At 57.8% G+C, this 13,539-nt stretch overlaps 1 long non-coding RNA gene across 2 annotated transcripts; it reads right to left on the bottom strand.

Annotated features, from left to right (window-relative positions):
* Positions 1–1,997: 1,997 nt before the first annotated feature.
* On the bottom strand, positions 1,998–5,089 carry LOC121107556. Of its 2 annotated transcripts, none has more exons than XR_005841810.2 (3): positions 4,986–5,089; positions 2,756–2,857; positions 1,998–2,372 (listed from the first exon to the last, which is right to left on the bottom strand). It is a non-coding gene; the product is annotated as an uncharacterized LOC121107556 (long non-coding RNA). The 2 variants fall into 2 exon arrangements; XR_005841811.2 differs by lacking the exon at positions 4,986–5,089 and adding an exon at positions 3,156–3,488 and having other exon boundaries at positions 2,756–2,960.
* Between the last annotated feature and the right edge of the window lie 8,450 nt (positions 5,090–13,539).

Genomic DNA, 13,539 nt, shown 5'->3' with positions numbered 1-13,539 from the left:
CACATGGAGCAGCAAACCACGGCTCTGATCCGTGCCATCCGCCAGCATCGCCGGCACCGCGCGCCGCCCTAAGCTGGAACAAACCAAGCGCAGATATGGGCATCTCCACCACGCGCAGCGTGAAGCTGTGCACCATGTGGCACCCGCACCCTTCCCACCCCCCCAAACCCCCCCCTCTGCCTTCCTGCTGGCTCCTTCCCACCCCCCACCCCCGTTTCCAGTGGACCTCTCCGCGCGCCTGGCTTTTTTGGGGCTGTTTGTTGTCAGCGAGCAACTTTATGGTATTTATTGTTAGAAATGGAGCTATTTTTAGGGCCCCGTTGGATTCGGCGGCGATGGGATTAGTCATCCCACCCGGAGCTGTTTGCAGCCTTTCCTCAAGGATCCTCCAGAGTTTGTTTTCCAACCGACCGACATTCGCGCATCCAAAGAAATAAAACAGCAAAACAGTTGGGATAACGCCCGGCTCCAGAGCTGCTCCGTGAGTGGAAACGCGGGAAGGATATCGATGGGACCAAAGAGGAGAGGACATTGCTACGAACCTCAAAGCGTTTTGGAAAGTCAGCTCGAGCTGCTTTTCTTTTTGGTGTGTGTGTTTTTTCTCTTGGGAACCGAGTGCTGAGTAACTCCCTTCCCACACCGCGCTGATGGCTTTGTGCAGCTGCTGCGCAGCCTCTTGACAGTGGAAACTGCTTTCCCTTGCTCCGTGCCAGCGGGTAGGAGGGAGGGCTCCTGGGTCTGCAACACACACGGCCACCTACATACACCCTCTGTAAGAGAGGCTGTCAGGAGTTGGGGGGGGGGGAAGAAAAGGCACCCAAAGATCTGGAAGCAAGGAGGATGTTTGCTCCTTTCGTGCTTGCTTGGAGCAAATGGCACCGAATGGCACCGTGGTGGGCGCGTGGCTGCGTGGCATTCGGGTGCACAACCAGGAGCTGCCGTGTCCACGCGGCTGCAGGGATCTGGGGATGCCGCAGAGCCCAAAGCAAGGAAGGGGGACGTGGGGGTCCCCCAGGGGTGCGGCAGTGCGTGGCTGACCCCCAGGGTGCAGCCCGGGGGTGGCACAGCACGTCGGGGATGGGCAGCGTAGATGCAGCCTGGGGTCACATTCAGCTCCGCGAGGGTGGCACACGTGCGGTGACAGCTTGGATCGGTGTTTGGGGGGGAGGGGGGGAAGGAAGCGTTGCCTTCACGTGGCCCACGACGGCAATCTGGAGCGGATTATTTGCCCTCGCAGCTGGCGGGAGGGCAGCAGAGCTGGCGGGGTGCTGGGGATGCTCGGTGGCCCTGCGAGGTTGGAGCCAGGGGCCACCAAGCCCACCCCGCTCCTCCCTCCCTGCCCCCCCTTCCTCTCCCAGGCTAAATTCTCCCACAGCCTCCATTGACGTCCTGCCTGCGTCACCGTCTCCAGCACAACCAGACAGCACATGGGAGAGGCAGCTTTAAAGCGGCAGGGCCCTGCTGGGGCTCCAGCTGTGCACACCCCAGCAGCAGGGAGACCCGCGGGGGGGGGCTGCCCCCAAACATCCCCCCCCCACCACCACCCCTCTCCACAGCCCTGCTGGGAGGGGGTTCCCCGAACGCAAAGGGGGTGATGGGGTGGGGGGGAGGTGAGGCTTTCTCTGCCCCATGCCGGGGCTTGCAGGGGAGCGTGAAAACATTTTGCTTCCAGGTCTGCGCCTGCATCCTCTCCAAACCAACCCCCAAACGCGACTCAGAAGCACTGGAGGCGAAGGGAGGCTGTTTTGTGTTTGAAGTGAGAGCTCGCAGCCCCGGCTCTAAAAGCTGGAGCCAGGCTCATGGTGTTCTTCCCTCCCTGCTCGGCCCCGGGCCAGTCCTTCAGCCTTCACATCTGCGCTTCGCGTGTGCTGAACCGAAGGTGTAACTGGGGTTGGGGTGTGGGATGCAATGAGCTCTGCAAGGGCTCAGCCGCAGGTTGCAATGAGCTTTGCTCCAGAGGTTTCCGAGCAGGACAGCAGCAGCGCAGCAAGAAGCCGTTCCCACTCCTTTGGGTTTTATTATCAAGAGCATCTCTTAGCACCCCGAGGGTTAAGCCCAGCGTGCAGCTTATCGGCTAAACCGGGCTGTGAAAACAGCTCTGTCAGAACTAAATCCGCGGAGCGTCTTGCAATTGTGCGTTAGCTGGTTCTCGCCTTTTTGCTTCTGAAGCACGAGATTGCAGCCCTGCTCTCCCTTCCCTGCTGCATGGGGTGATGGAGGCAGGCAGCAGAAGGAGGCTGCAGCAGGAGCGCAGCCTCGGTGTGTAGGAATGGCCGCCGATTGGGAGCAGCCCAGTTCCAAAGAACTCCCCAGAGTTGCACGCATTGATGCTGTGCCGAATCGGACTTGGAGATCCGGAGCAGCTCTGCAGTCTGGAGAAAGCAGAGCTGGGGCTCAGGGCTCCGCGTTGCTGCACCCGGGCCTTCGTTGCTCACACGGATCTCCATTCCCACACGCAGCACGGCTCAGACCCTCCCCACAGCCTGCAATTCCTGCCTGCGTGCCCAACCCTGACATAAAGAGCTGCTTCCCATGGCTCAGCCAGTTCGACCTGCACCGACCCAGCATGGGCTGAGCACAGCTCTCCTGGGCGAGGTTCTTATCAGCCGCACAGCAGCCTCCCGCCCTGGGATGCTCTGCACTGCTTCAGACACGCGTGGCATCGCTCCAGAAAGGGGTCAGGGGGGGTGAGGACAGACACAACCCCCCCCCCCCCAACCCCCCTCCCCACGCCTCCGCTCAGCCTGCTGCTCACTTGATCCCGTCGCTCCCATGTAATCCACGCCTGCCTCCCGGCGCCCTTCGCTCTCATGCTGAGCCGTGGCCGCAGCCACGAGGATCGCGACGCCGTCCCCTGCTGATATCACATGGCTGAGCCGAGCTCTGTCCCCCACACCCCCTAAAGGCGGCACCACCTCCAGGTGCCCTCTCACACCTAACCCTGCAGCCCTTAACCTAACCTTATAACCCTAACCCTATTAATCTAACCCTTACCTAAATCTAACCCTATAGCCCTTAACCTAACCTTATAACCCTAACCCTATTAATCTAACCCTTACCTAAATCTAACCCTACAGCCCTTAACCTAACCTTATAACCCTTACCCTATTAATCTAACCCTTACCTAAATCTAACCCTATAGCCCTTAACCTAACCTTATAACCCTAACCCTATTAATCTAACCCTATAACCCTTACACTAACCCTAACCTATAGGCCTAACCCTATTAATCTAACCCTTACCTAAATCTAACCCTATAGCCCTTAACCTAACCTTATAACCCTAACCCTATTAATCTAACCCTATAACCCTTACACTAACCCTAAACTATAGGCCTAACCCTATTAATCTAACCCTTACCTAAATCTAACCCTATAGCCCTTAACCTAACCTTATAACCCTAACCCTATTAATCTAACCCTTACCTAAATCTAACCCTATAACCCTTAACCTAACCTTATAACCCTAACCCTATAAACCTAACCCTATAACCCTTACACTAACCCTAACCTATAGGCCTAACCCTATTAATCTAACCCTTACCTAAATCTAACCCTATAACCCTTAACCTAACCTTATAACCCTAACCCTATAAATCTAACCCTATAACCCAAAACCTATAACCCTTGCCCTAACCCTAACCTATAAGCCTAACCCTAACCTATAAGCCTAACCCTATAAACTTAACCCTTACCTAAATCTAACCCTATAACCCTTAACCTAACCTTATAACCCTAACCCTATAAATCTGACCCTATAACCCCAACCCTATAACCCTTACCCTAACCCTAACCTATAAGCCTAACCCTAACCCTATAAACCTAACCCTTACCTAAATCTAACCCTATAACCCTTAACCTAAACTTATAACCCTAACCCTATAAATCTGACCTTATAACCCCAACCTTATAACCCTTACCCTAACCCTAACCTATAAATCTGACCCTATAACCCCAACCCTATAACCCTTACCCTAACCCTAACCTATAAGCCTAACCCTAACCTATAAATCTAACCCTTTAACCCCAACCCTATAACCCTTACCCTAACCTATAAGCCTAACCCTGACCCTATAAACTTAACCCTTAGCTAAATCTAACTCTATAACCCTTAACCTAACCTTATAACCCTAACCCTATAAATCTAACCCTATAACCCCAACCCTATAACCCTTACCCTAACCCTAACCTATAAGCCTAACCCTAACCTATAAACCTAACCCTTACCTAAATCTAACCCTATAACCCTTAACCTAACCTTATAACCCTAACCCTATAAATCTAACCCTATAACCCCAACCCTATAACCCTTACCCTAACCCTAACCTATAAGCCTAACCCTAACCTATAAACCTAACCCTTACCTAAATCTAACCCTATAACCCTTAACCTAACCTTATAACCCTAACCCTATAAATCTGACCCTATAACCCCAACCCTATAACCCTTACCCTAACCTATAAGCCTAACCCTATAAGCCTAACCCTTACCTAAATCTAACCCTATAACCCTTAACCTAACCTTATAACCCTAACCCCATAAATCTGACCCAATAACCCCAACCCTATAACCCTTACCCTAACCTATAAGCCTAACCCTATAAGCCTAACCCTTACCTAAATCTAACCCTATAACCCTTAACCTAACCTTATAACCCTAACCCTATAAATCTGACCCTATAACCCCAACCCTATAACCCTTACCCTAACCCTAACATATAAGCCTAACCCTTACCTAAATCTAACCCTATAACCCTTAACCTAACCCTACAACCCTAATCCTGACCTTACAACCCTATAACCCTAATCCTTACCCTACAACCCTATAACCTTAACCTTTACCCTGACCCTACAACCCTAATGGGAGGGGAGGGGAGGGGAGGGGAGGGGAGGGGAGGGAAGGGAAGGGAAGGGAAGGGAAGGGAAGGGAAGGGAAGGGAAGGGAAGGGAAGGGAAGGGAAGGGAAGGGAAGGGAAGGGAAGGTGACCTCAGTGTCCTCCAGCTGAGCACCAAACGCAGCATCCCCAGGGAGACCGCAGGGCTGCAGCACTGCTGGGATGCTCCATAACCACGAGGCTCAGCAGCTCCGGTGGGCGCTGACAGGAGGGCGAGTTGTCAGCCCCTGCTCCTTAACACCCTGACAAGCTTCTAACTATTTCATTTGTTACACTGTGAACCTTTTTAAATTAATGAACATAAGGTTGTCACGGTTGCTGTGGAGACGACACGTTGCCAGGGCGACGGCAGCAATACAGAGCCTGCAGAGTGTAATCAGGGGTCAGGCTAACGAGGGAGCCAGGATGTGCGTGGGGGCTGCAGGAAGGGGCAGCGAGCCCCAGTGCTCCCAGCAGCCCACGGCCCCCAAACCAGCAGCAGCAAAGGGGAGAACGCGGCACTGCAGCGTCCCTCTGCAACCCCGGGGGGCAAAACCCCTCCCTGTCTGCACAAAGTTGGGATGCATGTGCTGCACGGGAGCCCGACCCTGCGAGCAAGGAGAAGGAGCCCGGCCAAGCAGCTCGGTGCATTGCACCCTGCTCTCGTCCCCAGGAGTTTGTTGGGGGCTTCGGGTACAACCAGAAGGAGAACAGAGTTGGGGGGCGGCTGCAAATTTGCAGCTCAGTTTGCAGGAGGCTTAAGAACGGCCCGCATGCGTCGCTGTTGCTGTCACACGGAGCAGGGCGGGGGGTCTGGGGGGGTCGCCTGGCACAGCACCCAGGTCCTCCCCGTGTCCCACATGTCCCAGCACCTCGCTGAGAAAGGTCGGGGGGGGGAGGGGGTGATGGGGTGGGGGGGCAATTAACACCTCCACAAATGGAAAAATCATCAACATTAGGAGCAAGACAAAGAAAAAAAAAAGCCTTTGCAAGATGTCGAGGCAAAGGAGCTCTGAGATTCTCTTTCTAAGCTGGAGGAGAACGGTCCCACAGATACCATCCCGTCCACACGGACAGCAGTGGGGCAGAACCCGGTGCGTGAGTGGGGTATGCAGTGGGGCTCTGCCCCTGCACAGAGCGGTGGAGCAAAGCCCAGGATGAGGGGAGGGGGGTGCAGGACAGGAGTATCCCCCTCTGCCCCCTCCGTGCTGCAGGGTGTGGTGGCAGAGAGCAAAAGCTGAGGGTGTGAGTGGGAGCCGAGGGGTGGGGAGGCTGAGTTTCGGGGCTGGGGATGGCTCTGAGAGGGAAGGTGCAGGAGGAGGAGCACAGCTGTGGCCCTGCGGTGAGCACGGGGCTGCACGTGGGCTTTATTCCACGGTTATTCCAAGCTGCAGCTCTGCACATGCCCAGGCACCACTGGGGGGGGGGGGGGTTGGTGAGGGTGAGCTGCAAACACCCACTCCCTTTGCAACCCCGACGGAGGCACAGCAGAAGGCGCAGCCCAAAACGCGCACACGCGTTGCAAAGCAACCCCTCCTAAAGCAGCACGAAGCCGTGCCGTGTGCTGTGCCGGGCTGCGGGGAGGAAACCAACAGACCCCAGCGGCCGCAGCACAGCTCGCAGCAAGGCTGCTGGGGGCACCCGAACCCCGTGGTTCTGGGGGGGGCAGAGCAGAGCTGGGCTCTGCTGCAGCCCAGATAACGCTGTCACCGCACAGAAAGCAGGCTCAGCCCGGCAATCTCAGGCACGAAGGCCAAAGGGGGAGGGAGATACATCCAGGAGATGCCCTCCCGCTGCTCAGAGCAGCGCCCGGTGGGGGGGAGCGGCCGCCAGCAGCGCTCTGTTCCCCATCACTCACTGGGATATCAGGCAGAGTACGGCGAGCACAAAGCAGAGGAAAAAGAAATACAAACAGAAGGCTGGCCAGGCTGGCGGGGGTGCTGGGGGCTGTTTTCCAGCACAGCCCTCGGGGGTGGAATGCTGTGTGTCGGCAGCAGGCTCCGTGCTGTAGCGCTGGGGGCAGAATCCAGCCCTGCATCCGACCCGCAGCTTCCCGTTCCAGCAGCACCGCAGTCAGCATCACGCGCTGGGCTGACGCTGTGCCCCCTCCCCTGCTTTCCCCCCTCCGGGTCTGCAGGAACGACAGAAAGGTGAGGAAGGAGAAGAGTGCAAGGAGCCGTACGACCTCAGAGAAGCTCAGCTTTACAAATTCAAGCCCGGGTCAGCTTTGGAGGCATCACTGCACCCGGTTCTGCACCCCAGCCCTGCGGGAAACCCCCCACCTGGGGGCAGGGGACGTCCTATCTCCCAACCCTGATATCTCCCAGCCTCTATTTTCTTCCTGCCCAGCGCTGATTTCCCTCCCCTAATTGCCCGGAAAGCTCCTTTCCCTTCCTCTAATCAGTCTGGAGCAGATTTTCTCTAGATAATTGTGCCAAGACCCGATCACCCTTCTCATCTCCAGCGCTCCCATTTCTTCACTAAACTCACCTGCCGGAGCCGTGCTCCTTCATCTAATTATTTCAAGGCTTTGCTGAGTTCTCTCATTGCTTGCTCTTCCAGCACCCATATCCGAAAGCACTCGGAGCATTGGGGGGGGGGGGGTCCTGGGGCTGAGCCTCATTCCTAGCAAACAAACCCACCCCGGGAGCCCAACGCCGCCTCTGAAGGGCCCCTGAAATGCTTTGGATGAAGGGCAGCACCCATAGGCGCTTCACTGCAACCCGAGGGATCGTCGCAAGGGTGGCAGTGAGCCCTGCTGCACTCGGGCTGCGTCTGAGCCTTGTTGACACCCGCCTGCATCGCTGCAGTGATCCACGTCCCACATCCCTGCACCCCTCTGACGCAGTCGGGACCTCTCCCATCCTTTCCCCGCACCCCAACCAACCCCATCCCTCTCCTGCTCCAGGCGGCCCCACCGCTATCACCCACCCTTATCCCTTCTCCCAGGCTAATCGATCCATTATTTTGCTTTCTTATCAAATTGCTCTCGGCCTCGGATGCTTCTTTAATCAATTCTCAGCCCTATCGGTCCCGAGGGCCACGGGGGACTTTGCAGACACTGCTGCATATTTAATCGCTGGGGGACTTTACCTAATTGGTGTCGAACCTGATTTCTTCGTCTAATCGCCGCGAGGCCCCGATTCACTTATCTAATCGCCCCAAAGCCCAGGCCTCCTCGTGCAGCTCTCCGAAGCTCTGAGCCATCCCCACGGATCAGTCCTTTGCCCCCGCAGGTGGTTGGGCTCCCTTGACTCCTTAATCCCCGGACTGCTTGATCTCTTGCATTAATCCGGCCAAGATTTGGCACCCGCGCTCGCCTGCCCCCCTGACCCACTGCTGCCAGGGATCGGCCTCGCTCCTCGCAGAGCTTTCCCCATTGCTTTGTGGCATTACAGCAGAGCACGGCTCTCTTTGAGCTCCCTGCCTGCTCCCACATCACACCTCAGGCTCAGCTCCATCCACGTGGGGGTGGGGGGGGGTCTGCGGTGGCACCGCGGTGCTGTGTCCCCCTCGGACCCCAAGAGACCCTCCGCTGTCGCGTGGTTCTGTCACAGCTCTCCACGCTTTCCTCCCAGTGAGTCACATCCGCTGAGTCAGGAGAAAGGAGTTGAGAGGGGAAACGTCCCCCGAAGCATCGGCCTGGAAGGAGCCCGGGCTGTGATGCGGGGGTTGGAGGGGAACTTTGCTCCTCCTGGACGTCCCAAAGCAGAGAGCAGAGCCCACTCACCCGACCCCTCGGAGCGCCGGGCAGCAGCTCTGCCTGGATCCTGCTCAGCTCTGCGCCTATTGCCCCATCCCCACACAGCTCCACCTTCTCCCCCGTACCCCAAATCCTCACGGCGGCGCTCAGCAGCCCGAGGCGGTCCTGCCCCGCTCACAGCTCACGGCTGCCTCTCGTGCAGGGGGTTTTTGGCAAGGAAACTACAACTCCACCACCGTGGGGTCAATGGGGGCGGCTCCGGGTGCCACCAAAGCCCCCCCAGCCCAACGATGCAGTTGGGGGGCACGCGGTTTCCAGCCCACCCTGCCTCCCTGCCCTCCATGGGAGTGCATTCCCAGAGTGGAGCCGTGGGAATTTCATGCATTTCTTTGCAATCCAGCGGTGACCCCGGGGGCCGGGAGGGGAATGAGTCAGTTTCCAGCACGGGGTCCGATCCCTCTCCAGGCTGAAAACTGCCACTCCGCTCCGGGTTCAAACCGCCGTCGTTCAGAGAGGCGGTGATGGAATCAAATCATTAACTCAGTACCTCTCGCTGGAGAGGGGCTGCAACCTTCCTGCATGCACGCTTCCTGCACAAAGCAGAATCCAACAGAACAGACCCCCTCTTTCCCCCCCCAAACCTTCCACCACCTCTCCCCAGACCATAGCTGGAGTGAAGCTCCAGGCTTTGCAGGCTTTGCAGCTCAGGGGCCGCTCCCACCTTCTGTGCTGCAGCCCCCAAAGGGTGAAGGCGCATCTCTAAGAGCTGTTCCCGGCCTCCAAAGGGCAAAGCCTTCACCCACCCCCGACTGCTGTGCCCCAGGGATGCTGCAGGGCTCCCGGCTCAGCACACACTGCAGGCGGTGACCACCTCCACCTGCAAAGCAGAGGGTGTGGGAGCTGCTGGATGTTGGAAGCAATGCGACCGCATCACATCGTGCCTCGGTGCACCCATTTATGAGCAGCTCCCGGTGCAGATATGACACTTCCCAGAGCCCTGCTGGCTGGATCTGCTCCCCGGTGAGCTGCACCCTCCCTCCCTCCACCCATGAAAGCAGAAAGGAGGGGATGAGCCCACACACAACCCAGCTACCCTGGGGAACACTCATCCTCACTGCTTTCGAGAGCCAGCCAGACCCACAAAACACCTTTTTTCTGCCTTGGAGCTGGAAGGAAAGCACAGCCCGAGGTGCAGAGCAAGCACCGCTCTCAGCAGGGGAGCAGCTGAGCCTCACCAGGGCCACTTTGCTCAGCAGAGCGCCGGTCCCTGCAGTGCTGCAGCCTGGCATGCCTTCCCCCCGGGGTTGCCAAAGCAATGGCAGAAACACAACAAACACCAACAACGCACAGCAGACAGTCAGCAAACACTCCTCTCTTATTTTCTCCCTGCTTTTGGTTTGCGCTTTTAGATGTATTTTCTTTCCTCCCCCCCCCCCCCCCCCTTCTCCCACAAGGAAGCTGCCGCCGTCGGAAGGGAACAGCGGCACCATTCCTCAGCGCATGAAAGCCACGCTGTCCCAGCGGGAGCCGCACTGTGCAGCCCCAACGAGGCCGGCCAAGTTGAGCTCCTCCTCCGGAGCAGCCACAGCACTTTGCTGGGCTGCCCTGAGCTCAGGGCTGGGGGGTTCCTGCACCCTCCCGGCTCTGCTGGTTTGCACATCAGCCTCAAAGCAGTAGGGGGGGCTTTGGGTGTCCAGCACCGTTCTGCACAGGGCAGTCAATGTGGACGGTGATGCACAGCGGGGCAGCGCTGCAGCCCAAATCCCACGGACACAATAATAAGGGAGGTCAGCAAGCGCAGCACGGGGGGGGGGGGTGGGGGGGGGGGGGAAGGCTTTCCAAATGGGATCAGCACTGCTGTGGCACGGGATGCACACGAGAGCTGCTCTCCGGGAGCAGAACGTCTCACCCGACCTCCTCGCCAGGCTCTGCACAGCACCAATCCAGGCTCTGCACAGCACCAATCCAGGCTCTGCACAGCACCAATCCAAGCCCAGCAGAACCATCTGCCGTCTCTTGAAGGCTCGCAGACCCCTGCAAGCCTCCTAGCGCAGGTGCAGGCTGACGGGGGGGGGGGGGGGGGGGTCAGAAACCCAGCAAGACACCCGCGCTCCTCCCTGCCTTTTACCCGCCCCAGAGCGGTGTGCGGCTGTGGAACTTCAGCCCTGCAGCCCCACGGAGGGTCTCGTGCTGTCCGTGCCCACGGACCGCTCGTGGCAGCTCCCCCGGGGGCTCCTGCAAACCCTCCTGCGTGCAGATGGGGTCTGAAACGCTTAACGCTCAGCCCAGATCCTGCTCTCTCCCTTGCACACTCGCATATATCTATCTATACGTGCGTATTTCCCACAGTCCTCTCTCACGCCCCTTTTCCTGTTGCTGCTCGGCATTATTTTAAGGGTCATCCATCCGTCTGATCACTCACGCGGGCAATTAAAGCAGTAAATAACGAAGGGGAGGGAGCGGGGCTGGAGGAAGCGGAGCTGGCGTTGCTCGGGGGCACTTGTTGCGCTTACAGCCTTCTACACCGCGCTCCCCATCCATTATTATTATTATTAATAATAATATTTTCCCCTCTTCCAGCACTGAGTTCGTCACCCGACGTGGGAAGGAAAAAAGAGAGCGGAGCTCCCGACGCGGAGCGGCGGCCGCATTCGGTCTCTGCTGCCTCCACGTGGCCGAAGCGCGGATCTGCGGACTGTCTCCGCTCTGCGCCGCCCGTCTCTATGGTAGTGGGTCCTCCCGAGCGTACTGCGCATGTGCGGGAAAACGGGAACACGGAGTCTGTTTCTTTTAACCGCTCTGCTCCGCCGGTCCTCCAATCTCTATGTCGTTTGGTCCTCCAGGCGGCACGACGCGTGCGTACGGACACGTGACGCGGCACGTCTTCGCTCTAACCGCTCTGCGCAGCAAGTCCTCCCATCTCTATTGTAATTAGTCCTCCAGAGTGACTCCCGAGCACTCGAAGGCATAAAAAGGGGCAGAAATTTCTACCGAGCACTGCAGGTGCAGACGAGCAGTCCACTCGAGGCCCATCCTTTTCCTTTTCCCTTGTTTTCCCCATGCCTTCTCCTTTCTTTGCCCTATTACTCCCATTGCCTTCCTCTGCGTTGCTCAGGCATTGCACTTCACCCACCAACATCGAATCCAAAGAGCAGTCATCACAGTAACCGCACTCTTAAGCCTAAAAGTAACGTTAACGGCGATCCTAACGACCCTCAAATAATCGTGATAGCCCTAACCCTAAAACCCCATTTTAAAAGATCTCGGTATCATACTGTGCTCAACGTGTGGCACCAAACTGCACCTCGAGACCCCCCACCCAATGGAACATCATCTAACAACCCCCTCTGTCCGAACGACCCACTCACCCCACAAAAAGCCCCACCCTAATTAAACCTCCACCCCAACCCCCCCCCCCAGTAAACACACCAATAAACCCCTTCACTCCACTAAAGCCCCCATCCTAATCCAACTCCCTTTAATAGCTCTCCATCGCAGCTCAGCAGACCCTCCATCCCCTGCAGTGTGTGTGGATGGGCTCCTCAGCCATTCCGCCTTCACTTTTAGAGTAAAGCCTTCAGTTCCGGACACTTCTCTTACCCAACTTGCTTTGTTAACCCCCATTCCAGTAATATATTGGAATATATATTACTGTATAAGTGTATATACTATATTATCTTGCATCCCGCCATCGCACGTAGTAAACTATCTCTCCTCCTCAGATCACTGCCACTGTTGCGCTCCCCAGCTCCTATCTCCCCGCCCATTCCCTTTTCCCCCCATCCCCACTGCTCAGAAATCTGGGCCGAACCACCCCGTAAGGAATCCACAGCCTCCCCCCAGCGTCTTTCTTTCTTCTTCCTCAGGCCGGTGAGGCCGTGGGCCTGCCGTCCTCCTGCCAAAGCACACACGGAAGGATCTGGAAAGAGCTCGGCCACACTCTCCTGCTCTGTACTCCTGTTTGGGATTGCCCCGACTTGTGGGGCGGCACCCATTGACAACTGCCGCCCCTCCCTCAGGCGCCCGGGGGGACCTCAGCTTCTGGACTTCCCCACAGCCGGAGGTCCGGGCAGCTCGGCCGCTCCTTGGAGGTCCATCTGGCTGCTCGTGTCAGCCCACAGAGGCCCCTCGGCCTGGCTTTGTGCCTCAGCCCCGTCGTGTTGCTGTCAGGGGAGCAGCGGTGAGCCCGGCGCAGAGCTTTGGGGTGGTGGATATGAATGATGAGCTGCCCACGGGGGGGGGGGAAGCCAGGAGGGCCCGGCCCACAGGAGCCGACGCCAAACGGTGCCGGGGAAGAAGCGGCCGCCCACCCCCAGCACCCCCCCGGTGTCCCCCCCAGGGATGCGAAACCAACTCCGTGGCACACAGAGCCAAACGCGGAACCACCGCAGAAGTTTCCTATGGGGACCTATGGGGACCTATGGGGACGTGTGGGAATAATGGGGACGGAGCATCAAAGCGGAGCAGCGCAGTGCGTCCGTGTGAGATACGTGCAGTGATTTTTCAGTGCCCCGCATTGAGCCTATGGGGCCGCCCCCCCCCCGCCCCTATAGGAGCCCGCCCATAGGATCCGCCCCTATAGGACTCCCCCCATAGGACCTGCCCCTATTGGGCCCCCTCCTAAAGGACCCACGCTCTATAGGACCCCCACCATGGCACCTGCCCCCTATGGGACCCCATCATAGGACTGCCCCATAGGACCCACCCTTATAGGACCCCCCTATAGGACCAACCCCTATAGGACCCCCACCATAGCACCTGTTCCCTATAGGACCCACCCCCTATGGGACCCCATCATAGGACTGCCCCATAGGACCCGCCCTTATAGGACCCCCACCATAGCACCTGCCCCCTATAGGACCCGCCCTTATAGGACCCCCCCCATAGGACCGACCCCTAATGACCCCCACCATAGCACCTGCCCCCTATAGGACCCACCCCTGTAGGACCCCCTATAGGATCAA

Source organism: Gallus gallus, chromosome 25 (assembly GCF_016699485.2).
Source record: "Gallus gallus isolate bGalGal1 chromosome 25, bGalGal1.mat.broiler.GRCg7b, whole genome shotgun sequence".
NCBI classification, from domain to species: Eukaryota; Metazoa; Chordata; class Aves; order Galliformes; family Phasianidae; genus Gallus; species Gallus gallus.
The sequence above is the reverse complement of the archived record's forward strand: the minus strand, read 5'-3'. Positions and strand labels throughout refer to the sequence as shown.